Source organism: Gymnoscopelus microlampas, assembly GCF_963454915.1.
Source record: "Gymnoscopelus microlampas genome assembly, chromosome: 5".
NCBI classification, from domain to species: Eukaryota; Metazoa; Chordata; class Actinopteri; order Myctophiformes; family Myctophidae; genus Gymnoscopelus; species Gymnoscopelus microlampas.
In genome coordinates, this window is record NC_139942.1 from 32,468,581 (window position 1) to 32,481,580 (window position 13,000).

A 13,000-nucleotide genomic window follows, 5' to 3' on the forward strand; every position below is an offset into this window, starting at 1 on the left:
GTTAACAAAAACATCTTTTGTTTTAACCAAAACATATCACATACCCTACCTTTAAAACACCCAGCAACCAACAATAAAGACAAGGAGTACTTTCTATAAAAGGTATGCCTATTACCTATTAATTCTACATTTAAAAGGGTCTGTAAGAAAGCAATGTCCTCTCCACACTCGTGGAACGCCCATAAAGTGCTTGTGCGTGTGCGTGTGCGTGTGCGTGTGCGTGTGCGTGTATACGCACAAAGACAGATGCCTGGGTGAGCTGGACAATAAACAGAGCTGGGGGTAAGCTGCCGCTGATTTTTTATTTTTTTATTTGTTTACTTCCTTGGCCTACTGGCAGTGTGCACAAGAAATCTGGCACTGATCGGTCTGGTGGTTTGCGAGGTTAATGGACAGACAGACAGACAGACAGACAGACAGACAGACAGACAGACAGACAGACGCATGCACGCATGCCCGCCCGCCCCAGACCCCAGATTTTAGAGAGAGAATCGTATACCTCATTGTCATCATTGTGTACTTCTAGTCTAATGTAATGTACACGTCTGTACAGGCAAACATTATTCATTACTAAGTTTATGCCTTAACTAATTCTTGGTACAATATGAAACTCAGAGTTGGCAATAAGGTGCTTCAGAGCTCTGAGTCCTGAATCCTACTCTCTCAGAGAGAACACAGAGAGAGAGAGAGAGAGAGAGAGAGAGGGAGAGGGAGAGGGAGAGATGAAACATCTGTGGATTGCAGCTTTTCAACTTCGACAAATACACGGCGCGTAGATAAATGTATGAATGTTGTTGCTATTGTTGCTAATACTTGTCAAGGCAGTGATAAATTCAAACCGCAAACCGTACAGAAGCTCCGAAAAACAACAACCACGTACTTGTTGTTCAGAGACACATGTAGACAGAATGAACACAGTCCTTCTCATTACCGGGCCTTCACGGAGACAGGCTGTCAGGATACAGCCCACAGGAGCCTTACTGCAGATGCCGCAAAACCATCAGCTTCAACTCCCCAAGCACAGGAAAACTGGATGTCTGCTGGTATCGGACAAGAGACGAAGAAGAAGAAAAAGAGGTATTTACAAGGGAAGCATTCAAACGGAATTTTTCATTACAGACCAGTTCCTTTCCGTGAGTCACAGTGGTGACTGGTCCAACGGGCGTACTGTACATCTGAGTTTGAATTGTTGTCACTGGAGAGAGCAACTCAGCAACTAGATCTAACACACAGCACATATTATTGACGTCCCAACTCATCATTTGCATGACCGATACAGTATTATTTATTTATGCCAAGGAAAAATGATGATGCCCTGCTTCAGAGAGAGAGAGAGAGAGAGAGAGAGAGAGAGAGAGAGAGAGAGAGAGAGAGTGAGAGATCCTCAGTCATTTTAATGCTATCGATAGCGGTGTCATTAAGTATGATCAGTAAGGTAATATTATGTGCTACTGCCTGCCTGCATCAACGTGGATATTGATCTAGAGATTCTCTTGCTTAGGCCGAGGTCAGCACATGAGCCACATATATACACATCACTGAGCACAAATATGACAATGGAGGCGCAAGTTACTGTATGCTGTCTGAACCGAGATACCAATTAGCATTGAGGGGCTTAATGAGTCCCATAAGAGCCATTCTTTTTAGATGCCTCTTGATTCAGTATTCATCATATTCAACTGTGGCGAGCATCATCCGTTCCTTTACGACAAGCCTTTAAGCTCATTATCATACAGAATAATTTCAAGGCTTCTGACTTGAATCTAAGCCGATTAGTTGATACAGTTAGATGGGATGGAACTGCTTAGTATTGACACTGTAAGTACCACAGATCCTGCAAGGTTTCGCTCGCCCCGGTCTGTAACCCCAGTCACGTCCCTATATTATATCCCTCTGCCTGCTCAGACTGAGGAGCCAGCCGGTGGCATGCAGAGTGCGTCGCCAGGCCGACTCTCACGTTTCAACCAACTGTTTGCCAGGAGCCAGGAGCACCGCAGACCATGCTCCTCACTGCTGTCAGACAGCCTGTTAGGAAAGTCACTGGGGCAAAGGAGAGATCCCCACCCACTGTGGGAAATGTCAGCTGTACCAGGTATGGTCAATATATATATATCACAGATACTGTTACGAACTTTACGAACTCTATGGGATGGACTATGGGTGTATATATAGAATCTACCTGTTTTTTGGGGGTGGCCGGGGGGTATTTCTCTGGAATATGTACAATTTTAATTACTGTCCCCACCAATTAAATTGATCCATAATGCAAAAAAAGGACAGTCTTGCCCCTCCTGATAATTAGAATTAGAATATCTTGGACAGTGACTGCTGTTTCTCTACCTGCAGCACCATGCATGCATGTCTCCTGCATTGCCCCTGTTGACAAACTCCTGCAATCTTAGATTGACATTCAGTCACTGGCCCGGTTCCAGTGCCACTGAATTTCAGGCCCACACAAGTTGTTCCAAAAATAAAAGAGAGTTGGGGAGTAGGAGCGAGAAATCTAAAACACCTGCTCATTACTCAAAGAATGCAGAGCCATCTAGTGGTATAAACCAAGGAGTAGAAGTCAAGAGCAAAGGCCAGGGACATTATGGACAATGTACACAAAACTGTCACGGACGGTGCCAGGCAGGAGTGTGGGACCCAAAGTAAAACAGACAGGTAGGGGCAGAGCAGGTTATATGCATATGGATGTATTAAACATATAGGTGGACAGAGCACCAACACAACATTTATTTTCTGGCAGAGGAGTTGAGGTACTGTGGGTCTATATATACACACAGGGTTAACTGGACACAGGTGAACGCAAGACAAATCAACACAGGGATTGGCTGGGGCACAACAGGACACAGGTGGAGAACATAACTAATCAAATGGAGGTGAGACAAGACAAGACAAGGCAAGACGGTAAATGGTGCATAAAACGCTTTTATCCAAAGCGCTTTACATAGATTGTGCATTACATTCACCCATACATTCTTACACCGATGACGGAGGAAACCATGCAAGGCACCAACCTGCTCATCGGGAGCAATTAGGGGTTCAGCGTCTTGCTCAAGGACACTTCGACACTAATCTGAGGGAGCTCCCCAGCCGGGGATCGAACTGGGACCCTTGCAGTTTCCAGTTCACTCTACCCGGCCACTCTACCTCAACAACATGTAATTCGATAATGGTTAGAAATGATACGTTCATATAGTAGTTAAGAAGAATGCCTTTGAGCTAGGATTCTCCTTAGTAGAGCAAACAATGCACAATAACTCTGTCACATGACTTCATGTGACACCGACTGTAAACCGACTGTTTTGAAGTAATTTAAATGATATGAATTGCAAAATACCGCAGCCTACATACAGTAATAGGATCTGTGCATAACTGTAGTCCCTGGTTGCTAGAAGGTGGCATAACCGTTCCCTGTTCTCAGTTCAGTTTCCCACAGCTTCATTTGATTGTCTTGGCAGCAGATATGAATGGGAAACACATGACACCTTCATGTGTCTCTCCCTGTCTACTGGCGAGCCAATCAAACGAAGCTATGGGAAACTGAACTGAGAACAGGAAATGGGTGTATATGCCACCTTATAGAAACCTGGCTGGGACTACAGTTATAAACAGGGTCTATTTGGCAGCGGTGGAAAGTAACTAAGTACATTTTCTCAAGTACTCTATTTCCAATTTGCTCTACTTCTACTTTATTACATCTCAGAGGCAAATATTGTACTTTTTTACTCCACTATAATTATTTGACGGCTTTAGGTACTAGTTACTTTGCAGATTTAGATTATTATCACAAAACATACATTAGCCACTGCAGCCCTATATATGTTTCGGCCATTTGAAAATAGCCGATCTACAAGCTCACAATGCGACGCGATGCGACGCATTGTGAGCTTGTAGATCTGCTATTTTCAAAAGATTGGTCATACGTTTTAAACTTGTGAAATGGGACATTCTGCATAATGAGTACTTTTACTTTTGTACTTAAAGTATATTTTGATACCACTACTTACATTAAAAAAAAGTACTTTCATCATCATCACTGTATGAGACTTCTCTTAGCTGCTGCAGTTGCTTTCAGGCACCTTCGGAGGGAGCCAGTGGTCTTTGAAACACAGACACCACCATCATCACCATCATGTTTCCAGATCTCACACTGATCCATTCTGCTGGCCATGGGCCTGTTGTTATTGTACTCTTTTAAACCTGACCTCCCTGGGCTAGCTGTCTGTTTGGATAATAATTATTTTCAATTTCGTAGGGAGAAATAATAATACAATCTCAGTGGTGGTAATTATGCTTGTGTCCCTGCAAAGTGAACCACGTAGGGTTGTAATTGTTTGTGGCCGCACACACACACACACACACACACACATTCATCGTTTTTTTCACCGCTTTAACGGCTGACTTGAAATAACGTAATTGGAAGAACACAATGGCTTTCTCAGAAAGGTGCACAAGGGAGAAATGTCCCCATGGTGACATGTGATTGATACAGAAATGACCCCATGCTATATGGAACATTTTCTACACTGAGATGGCTTTCAAATGATAGACCACAACACACAGGAACATCCTCAGTGTTAATTAAACTCTCAGAGTGGACAAATGGGACCAAATGCACCTATATGGGCGTGTAACTCAGAGAGTGGACAAATAGAACCAAATGGACCCTGACAGGTCTGTTTGGTTCCATGTACACTGTTGGTTAAATTAACGCTCAGAATTTTTGCAGTGTAGCCGCAGAGCATGCTCTGTAACAATGGACCATTCTGTACCGCAGAGCGTTGAATTCACCATCTTTCTGCTTGTGTGTGTGTGTGTGTGTGCGTGTGTGTCTGTGTGTGCTTGTGCGTGCATGCATACACACATACAAGGGTTTATTGATTTGTTTGTAAGAAGGATGCTGGTGTGGGTGGGTGCAGTCACATCATGCCACCTGTGCCCCCTATTTTTTCCAGCAAAGGTTACACACACACACACACACACACACACACACACACACACACACACACACACACACACACACACACACACACACACACACACACACACACACACACACACACAGTGGGTGCATACTTGTAATGTGTTATTATAGCTTGTGAGGGCCAAATGTATCCACAAGTTGGACAGTTAGGAAAATAGCAGATCTACAAGCTCACAACGCGTCGCGATGCGACGCGTTGTGAGCTTGTAGATCTGCTATTTTCAAATAATATCTTGCGGGGAAATTATAATAAGCAGATCTGGCAACCCTGCTTGTGAGTGAGACAGTTGTTGTTTTTTTCTCCTTCTTCTTCTTGTTTTTTTTTAGGAGAGGAGGACGTACAGTAGCACTAGGTGTTTTGAAGAAGGAAGAGGGAAGCTGGAATGACTCCCTGGTGAGACTGGCTGTGACAGCCCCTCACCCAGGAGACCATTTGTACAGAGCGCACGGCAGAGGCCAGCAGGGCTACCTGTCACATAGATCTGTGACTAAAGAACTCTATTAACGCGCCCAGGACCCCAGGGTAACGCGCACGCACACACACAAGCACGTGCGTGTGCACGCATGATCACACGCACGTGCTCACGTGTATTTATGCACACATACACACAAGTATACATACACATGTACGTACACACACGCATGCACGCACACGCACACGCACACGCATGCATGCACACGCACACACATGCACGTGCGTGTGCACGCATGATCACACGCACATGCTCACGTGTATCTATGCACACATACACACAAGTATACATACACATGTACGTATACACACACACACGCATGCACGCATGCACGCACACGCACACACATGTACGCGCGCGCGCACGAACACAAACACACAAGCACACGCACACGCACGCACGCACACACACGTACGTACGTACACATACACGCGTACTTACGTATGTACTACACACACGCACGCACGCACGCACGCACGCACGCACGCACACACACACACACACACACACACACACACACACACACACACACACACACACACACACACACACACACACACACACACACACACATACACATGCATGCATGCATATGAAAACCCACACAAGCACACATAAAGAGAAGTGAAGAGGGCAATGAATGCAGTGATTATGTTGAGTAAACTATGGCACCGTAAAGAATAAGGCAACGGGGAGACTGACAGTATCATTATTGTATTAATTCACATCCTAATATTGCCATTCAGCACTCTTTGTCTGCCTGATCTCCTATATCAGAAACTGAATAATAGGGCACATTCCCATTGCACGTGATTTACAGTAACACGGCGGGGTGTGAACGTTGAGCGCGGTGAAATTTGCTTGTTAATTCACGGCTGTGTGAAGTGGCACGTAGTCATGTTTCACTCGGTCCACATTCAACTCTAGCATGTGACAATTATCAAGATGGATCTGTGCTATACCAGGCACGCCGTGGTGAATGCAAAGCATATTTGAACAGATAAGTGGGGCTCTGTGCTGGAATAAAAATGAAATATATTTCACATAACCAGTGTCTATCAATGTGGAGATGAAACGTACTGTACATTGTCTAGGCTTGCCTGGGCCTTTATCGAGTTATTTTATTATGCGCACAGGGCAACTTTTCCGTTTTCCTCTTTTATTGTCTAAAATAATTACCTGTCAAACACTGTTTATACAAAATATAGGTTACTTAATGTGCAGAGATACCCTTCCGGGAAGGAATAGCCAACAGAATTTCCCACACTGTCACTCTGTTGCGGTCAGAAAAGTAATCATATTTGACACCGCCGCATCCTGTGGAAACCCAGGACAAGTTGGCCTGTCAGGGTCCTTTTGCTGGGTTCTTGTCCTTGAAGCCTTTTGTCATTTCTCAACACCTCACTTCCTCCCCTAGCCCATTAAGACATGCATGAGGCCGATTCTACGAGTCTTCTAAATCCCAACGGTATTCTGAAAAAAACATATGTTTCTGTATCAGTGGTGCTCAAACCTTTTCATGTCAATGACCCCCAAAATTATATTTATTTGGCTGCCGACCCCCACCTCAAAATATGTTGTTCCAGGGACCCCCAGAAGCAAAGATTTGAGTTAAAAATGTTCGCTTTAAAACAATATATATTCAAAGATTTGCACACATTTTCATAATTTTTCAAAAATAGCAGATCTACAAGCTCGTAGCGCGGCACTCGGTGCCGCGCTATGAGCTTGTATATCTGCTATTTTCTAATTGCCAAAAGTGTAAAATAATGCTTTTTAAGCTGTGACACAGACGCGTTCCCGGTCTTAATGGGCTAGAGAAGGATGCCGATGTTTGGTTCCTCAAATGGTGCGCTGGTGGAATAATACCCGTGAAATCAGGAATGATCGTCGCTGTCTCTCAAACCGTTGCCTCCCTATTACCTCTGCTCTCACGTGGTACCGTTGAGTTGATCCAAGGAGAGAAATGCATTGGAACAGGTGGAGCCGTGGACCATATCCCATTAGTGGGACTGCCAAAGGCCAGTCCCTGAAGGAGTAAGCCCTCTCTCTTCATGCACCATAGCCACAAGCTACTGTACATGCATATAGACTCCAATTTATGGGCTGAAACTCCCTTGGTGAGCAAAAATAGAGAGGGAACAGTAACTGTGTGGATCACAACCTCCATTGATTTCACTAAAACGGCAAAATACATGTTGTGTAATGTAAACCCTTTTTGCTGTAAGGAAAGTTTCACCCGCGGTACATTCCAGAACAGTCATTTGCAGTGAAAGTCGGTGGCTCTACTGTGGGCTGGTTCGATGTGTATTCGGGATAGGGGGTTGGGGTAAGCGAAGGGCGGACATGGCTGTGACTTTGGCTCTGCTGTTAGCCCCTGGCTTCATGACTCTCCCCGCACGGCAGCACATTACCATCGCTGCATTGGGGAATGGTAACTCTCCCTCTCGTCTAAACATAGCACAAAAGCATAATGTCACAACAAATGAGCGGGCCCATGATGTGACAAATGATAAAGCAGTTTCCCCTTTCAGTTTTGCATGACTGGTGCAGTATTTCACACGACATGACAAACAGCTCTTTTAACCCACTTTGAACCCTGGTTAGCATCCCTGTTCTGGGTATGGCATAATGAGCATTCGTGAAACTCCTACTATAAATGTGTGAAATTTCTGCGGGCGTGCATGCGCTTCTGTAGTTCACATATCTCAAGAACTGTCCGACCGATCGACTTCAAACTCGGCATGCACATTGCCGTGGACCTGAGGGAGTATGGTGCCTGAAGTCGAGTCGGTCGGATATGGGGTTGTCCAGAACTGCCGATCTGACCGATGTGCCCATATATAAAATGGAGATAAAGTTGTGCAGAACCACCGATATGGCCATATATGGGACAGATCTACTTCAAACTCGGCATGCGTATTGCAGAGGACCCGAGGGAGCGATGTGCCAAGTGGGAATTCGGTCGGATCAGCGGATCGCCCCAAAATTGCAAATCCCCATACAGTATATATAGTATCAATAGACAGACAGACAGACAGACAGACAGACTGACTAGCTTTATTCTGTCAGTCAGATCTGAACACAAGAATTAGGTCTTATCACCTTATCACTCAAAAAGGACGGCTTCTACCAAAATTCTCATTTAATTATCAGTGACGTTCTATCAGTTGTGGCCTCAGAATTGGGCAAGTTACTCATGGTCACATGCTGGATATTGTTTTTTAATGTGCTGAATTGAGCGGCGCTCGCTCACCAATCTCTCACTCTCTGGTCCGTAGTGCAGTGTCTAGAGCTTTAAGTCAATCTTCCTGGAGATAATTCAACAACTTGTAGAGATGAGAGAGAGAGAGAGAGAGAGAGAGAGAGAGAGAGAGAGAGAGAGAGAGAGAGAGAGAGAGAGAGAGAGAGAGAGAGAGAGAGAGAGAGAGAGAGAGAGAGAGAGAGAGAGAGAGAGAGAGAGAGAGAGAGAGAGAGAGAGAGAGAGAGAGAGAGAGAGAGAGAGAGAGCAAAGTGATGGAGAAAGGGAAGGGAAAGCAGAGTGAGTGCTTTGGAAGCAGAGAGAGGTATTGGATATAAAGGCAAACAGACACGTTGCTATGGTACCGCATGGCGTGTGTGTGGACAGCCTCATCCCAGCCTCAAAGCAGTATTATAGCGAATCTCTGCTTTGAGCACATTCATTACTGTGTCCTTCAGATGGATTGTGATGTTATTTATTTGGGTTGGCACGGGAAGCATCTGCCTCCTCATCCCATATTTGTTCCCTATTGGCTGCTGGGAACCAAGTAAAGGTTGAAAGAATATGCAATATTTATTCAAGCTGGACTCTGGCCCCCATGCTGGGTTATAAAACTGATTGGATACAAGGCCACACAGGCCATTATTCTTTCTGGAGAGTTTAAGAAGATATGTCAAGGGAACAGCCTCCATAATGGGCGTATTTAACTCTTTAAGACCGGGAACGCATCTGTGCGTCATTTTTGAGTGGTGCCAACCACTCCTACATTTGACTGTGTGTGTGTGTCTGTCTGTCTGTCCGTCCGTATGTTTGAGCAACCAGCTACACTAATTCAAAGGCACCACTCTCTTCACACTGGGTGGGATTTTTTTTTAAATTAGATTTCGTTGGGCTATTCAAAAATAGCAAATATACAAGCTCATAGCGCGGCACCGAGTAATACGCTATGAGCTTGTAGATCTGCTATTTTTGAAAAATCATGAAAAGTATTTATATATTTGATTTTTTTTCTTTTTTTTTGCAGACATTTGTAACTCAAATCTTTGCTTCTGAGGGTTCCTGTAACTAAATATTTTACAAATGTTCGCTTTAAAAAATACATAATCCAAGATTTTGTCACAAATTTTCACGATTTCTCAAAAATAGCAGATATACAAGCTCATAGCGCGGCACTCGGTGCCGCGCTATGAGCTTGTATATCTGCTATTTTTGAATAGCCAAAGAAACCTAAAAATGACACACAGATGCATTCCCGGTCTTAATGGGTTAAATGCTAAAAGCGCGTCTTAATTTAGCAGGTTGACCTCTTTTCACTTCTCTCTCTATACTGTGTCCCTTTGGGACGATGCTCCCTCCTCTCACCTTCTTGCTTTCATACCTGTCTGGCCTAATTGTTGTGCCGAGCATACTATTATGATCTCATGCGATTTTGAGGACAATTGCTCGATTTTTTCCTTTCCACAAGTGAATGGGATAGAATGTCCTTGGGCAACAATCAAGAAGTGATTATGAACCAGACTCTAGTGATGAGGAGTGGTGATTCAGTCCATGAATGTAATACAATAGGTATATGTGTCAGTGGTAAAATATGTACGTTTCCTTCATTTCTCTTTTCCTGTAGGTGCAAGACTTCCTCTTCACACTATAGCGCAAACTCAATGTTGTTGCATCATCTCCGCTTGTTGCTCATACACAGCATCGAACAATGGAAACATCTTTATTCTGTATTATAGTCACGGTTCATTGCAGTTTGGTTTTAACTGTACATTTTAACCCATTAAGACCTGAGGCCGATTCTTACTAATGTCTTTCTAAATCCTAACAGTTTTCTTTAAAACGTATGTTTCTATATCAGTGGTTCTCAAACTTTTTCATGTCAAGGACCCCCAAAATGATATGTATTTGGCCGCCGACCCCCATCTCAAAATGTTTTGTTCCAGGGACCCCCAGAAGCAAAGATTTGATTTAAAAATGTTCGCTTTAAAATAATATAAAAATATTTTAATTTGCACACATTTTCTCGATTTTTCAAAAATAGAAGATCTACAAGCTCATAGCGCGGCATAGCCAAAGTGTAAAATTATGCTTTTTTAGCTCAAATCAAAAAATGACAGAGATGCGTTCCAGGTCTTATTTAATAATAACTGTATGAATTTGGATGGTTAAACAGGGGTATGAGAGGGTGGATTGTTAAAGGTCTGTAGATGTCTTACTATACCGCACAGCTCACACCCACATGGATCATCTTAAAGAGGCATACGCTAACTGAAACCTAAATGTTTTATGACACATGACTCCCCGTTGGCCTGGCATAGAGCTCAGAAGAACCAGAACGGGCCAAGCTAGTCGTGGCTTGAATAACAATTGTTAATGGTGGATTCATCGCTATACTCCATTAAAAAAAACAGCAACCTCTCAAGAGCTCGTATACTCAACCTGCTGGAGAAAACAACTTGAGTACAGTATGATGATGATGCATGTTCACTGACCTTTTAGAAACACAAGATAATCTATTGATAATGAGCGAGTTTACTGATGAGACACTTACCTAATTACACATTTAATTAGTCTTTTCTGGAATAGCATCGGATTTGGAATTCACTCACACGGTACACAACGCTACACAGTGCTGTATTGTTATTAGATACTTAACATTCACAGTATAGTCATTATGGACCTTACTGAACACCAGGGCCGTAGTAAGGTGGGGGGGTTAAAGTTCCCCTTTAAGTGCTGTGTTGACTGCGAGTCTGAAAGTGGAAACATTTTTAGTACAGCTGTTGACCATTATATGTCAGTGAAAATTAATGATAACAAACAGCAATGGCAAATGCGAGTGCACCCTCACTGCCTCGCCCCATAGGCAAATACCACTTAATCCCTTACAGATGAGTGAAATTGTGGGACATGCACTAGTCATCCATTTTTACACTATTGTTTTGTGCAAAGCTTTAAAATGGTCTCCTCTCAATAATAAAAAGCTGGCTTGCCTCTGAGTCTGTGCTGCTCATCATGTCTTGCCTTGAAAGCCATCTCATCCACACACATTTCACTATGCATTACAATAACTTAAATGCCATCAACATGAATTTTGTACAAAGAAGATTTGGTATTCTCTCTTGAGGTTGTGGTGGTGGATGCTTTATCTCCAGTTTAAAATATGTATGAACGTTAAAAGACCTGGAACGCGATGGTTGCTTTTTTAACGAGACATTCGTGCGGATAAAACTCTATACATAGCTGCATAATTGTACATTGTCACACAGCATGTGATTAGTGAGAGAGACTTCATAATGTAAAATCCATATAAATATTGCAGGAAGCTACATCCATTAAGACCATTTGCATGACAGTATTGCAGCGGAAATTCAATCGTTTGTGACTTTCGGCCCTGAGCTTTGTCATTAAAATGCGGCGGAATAATCCTGATGCAGAATAGCCTGTTGTAAAATACTGTATGCTATATTTGTTGCGAGAAGATATAGTATGTAAGCAACGGAGACAATGCCCCTAAAAATAAAAGCTAGAGATTTATTTTTGTTTTTCCTCCGACATACCATGTCTGACTTCAGGCTTTCTATTCTGACAACGCTTCTATCTCCATGTCATTCTGCCTGCTCTGTTCCTCCCTACCACACTGAAATAAGGCTTTTAAGACTCAGTCAGTGACTGAGATGGTGAAGTCAAACAATCCTTCAAGCGATCCTTCTACATAGGAGTTAAATCAAACCTGTCTTCTTGACTGTGCTCAGAACCCCTCCATTCTACTGTAACTGACCTCTTATTTCATATCATCAGGCCCTCCCTTAAACCAATTCTAAATCCACTGCCAGGGGTTTTCTAAAACAGGCTGTAGCTTCTGCCAGCATTTTTAAGCATTCTGACTAATCTTTCAAGAACTACTGAATATTTATCTCCAGTATGATTGATCCCCTGATGGTTGCTATAATCACAGAGGGTTTCACTGTGCTTCCGTGAAGAAGAGAATTGCGACCTCCCGTTCGCTTGTTATACCCAGTTGAAAATAGCATGTTTCGCCAAAAATACATAATAAAACACAGGAGCCGACATACAGAATATTTCCCAAATACTTTAACCAGGAAGTGAATGGAGCAGTAAATCTTTGGATCGCGTTATCTCCTGGTTCTGTGTGAAAAACGAAAAAATAAATAAATATATATATATATTTTTTTTTAAATGACAGAGATCTCCGTCAATAGTGGTGAACGGGTGGATTTGAAATTACGGAGATCTCCGTCAATGGCAGGGAATGTGTTAGGAATATTGAACATTTTT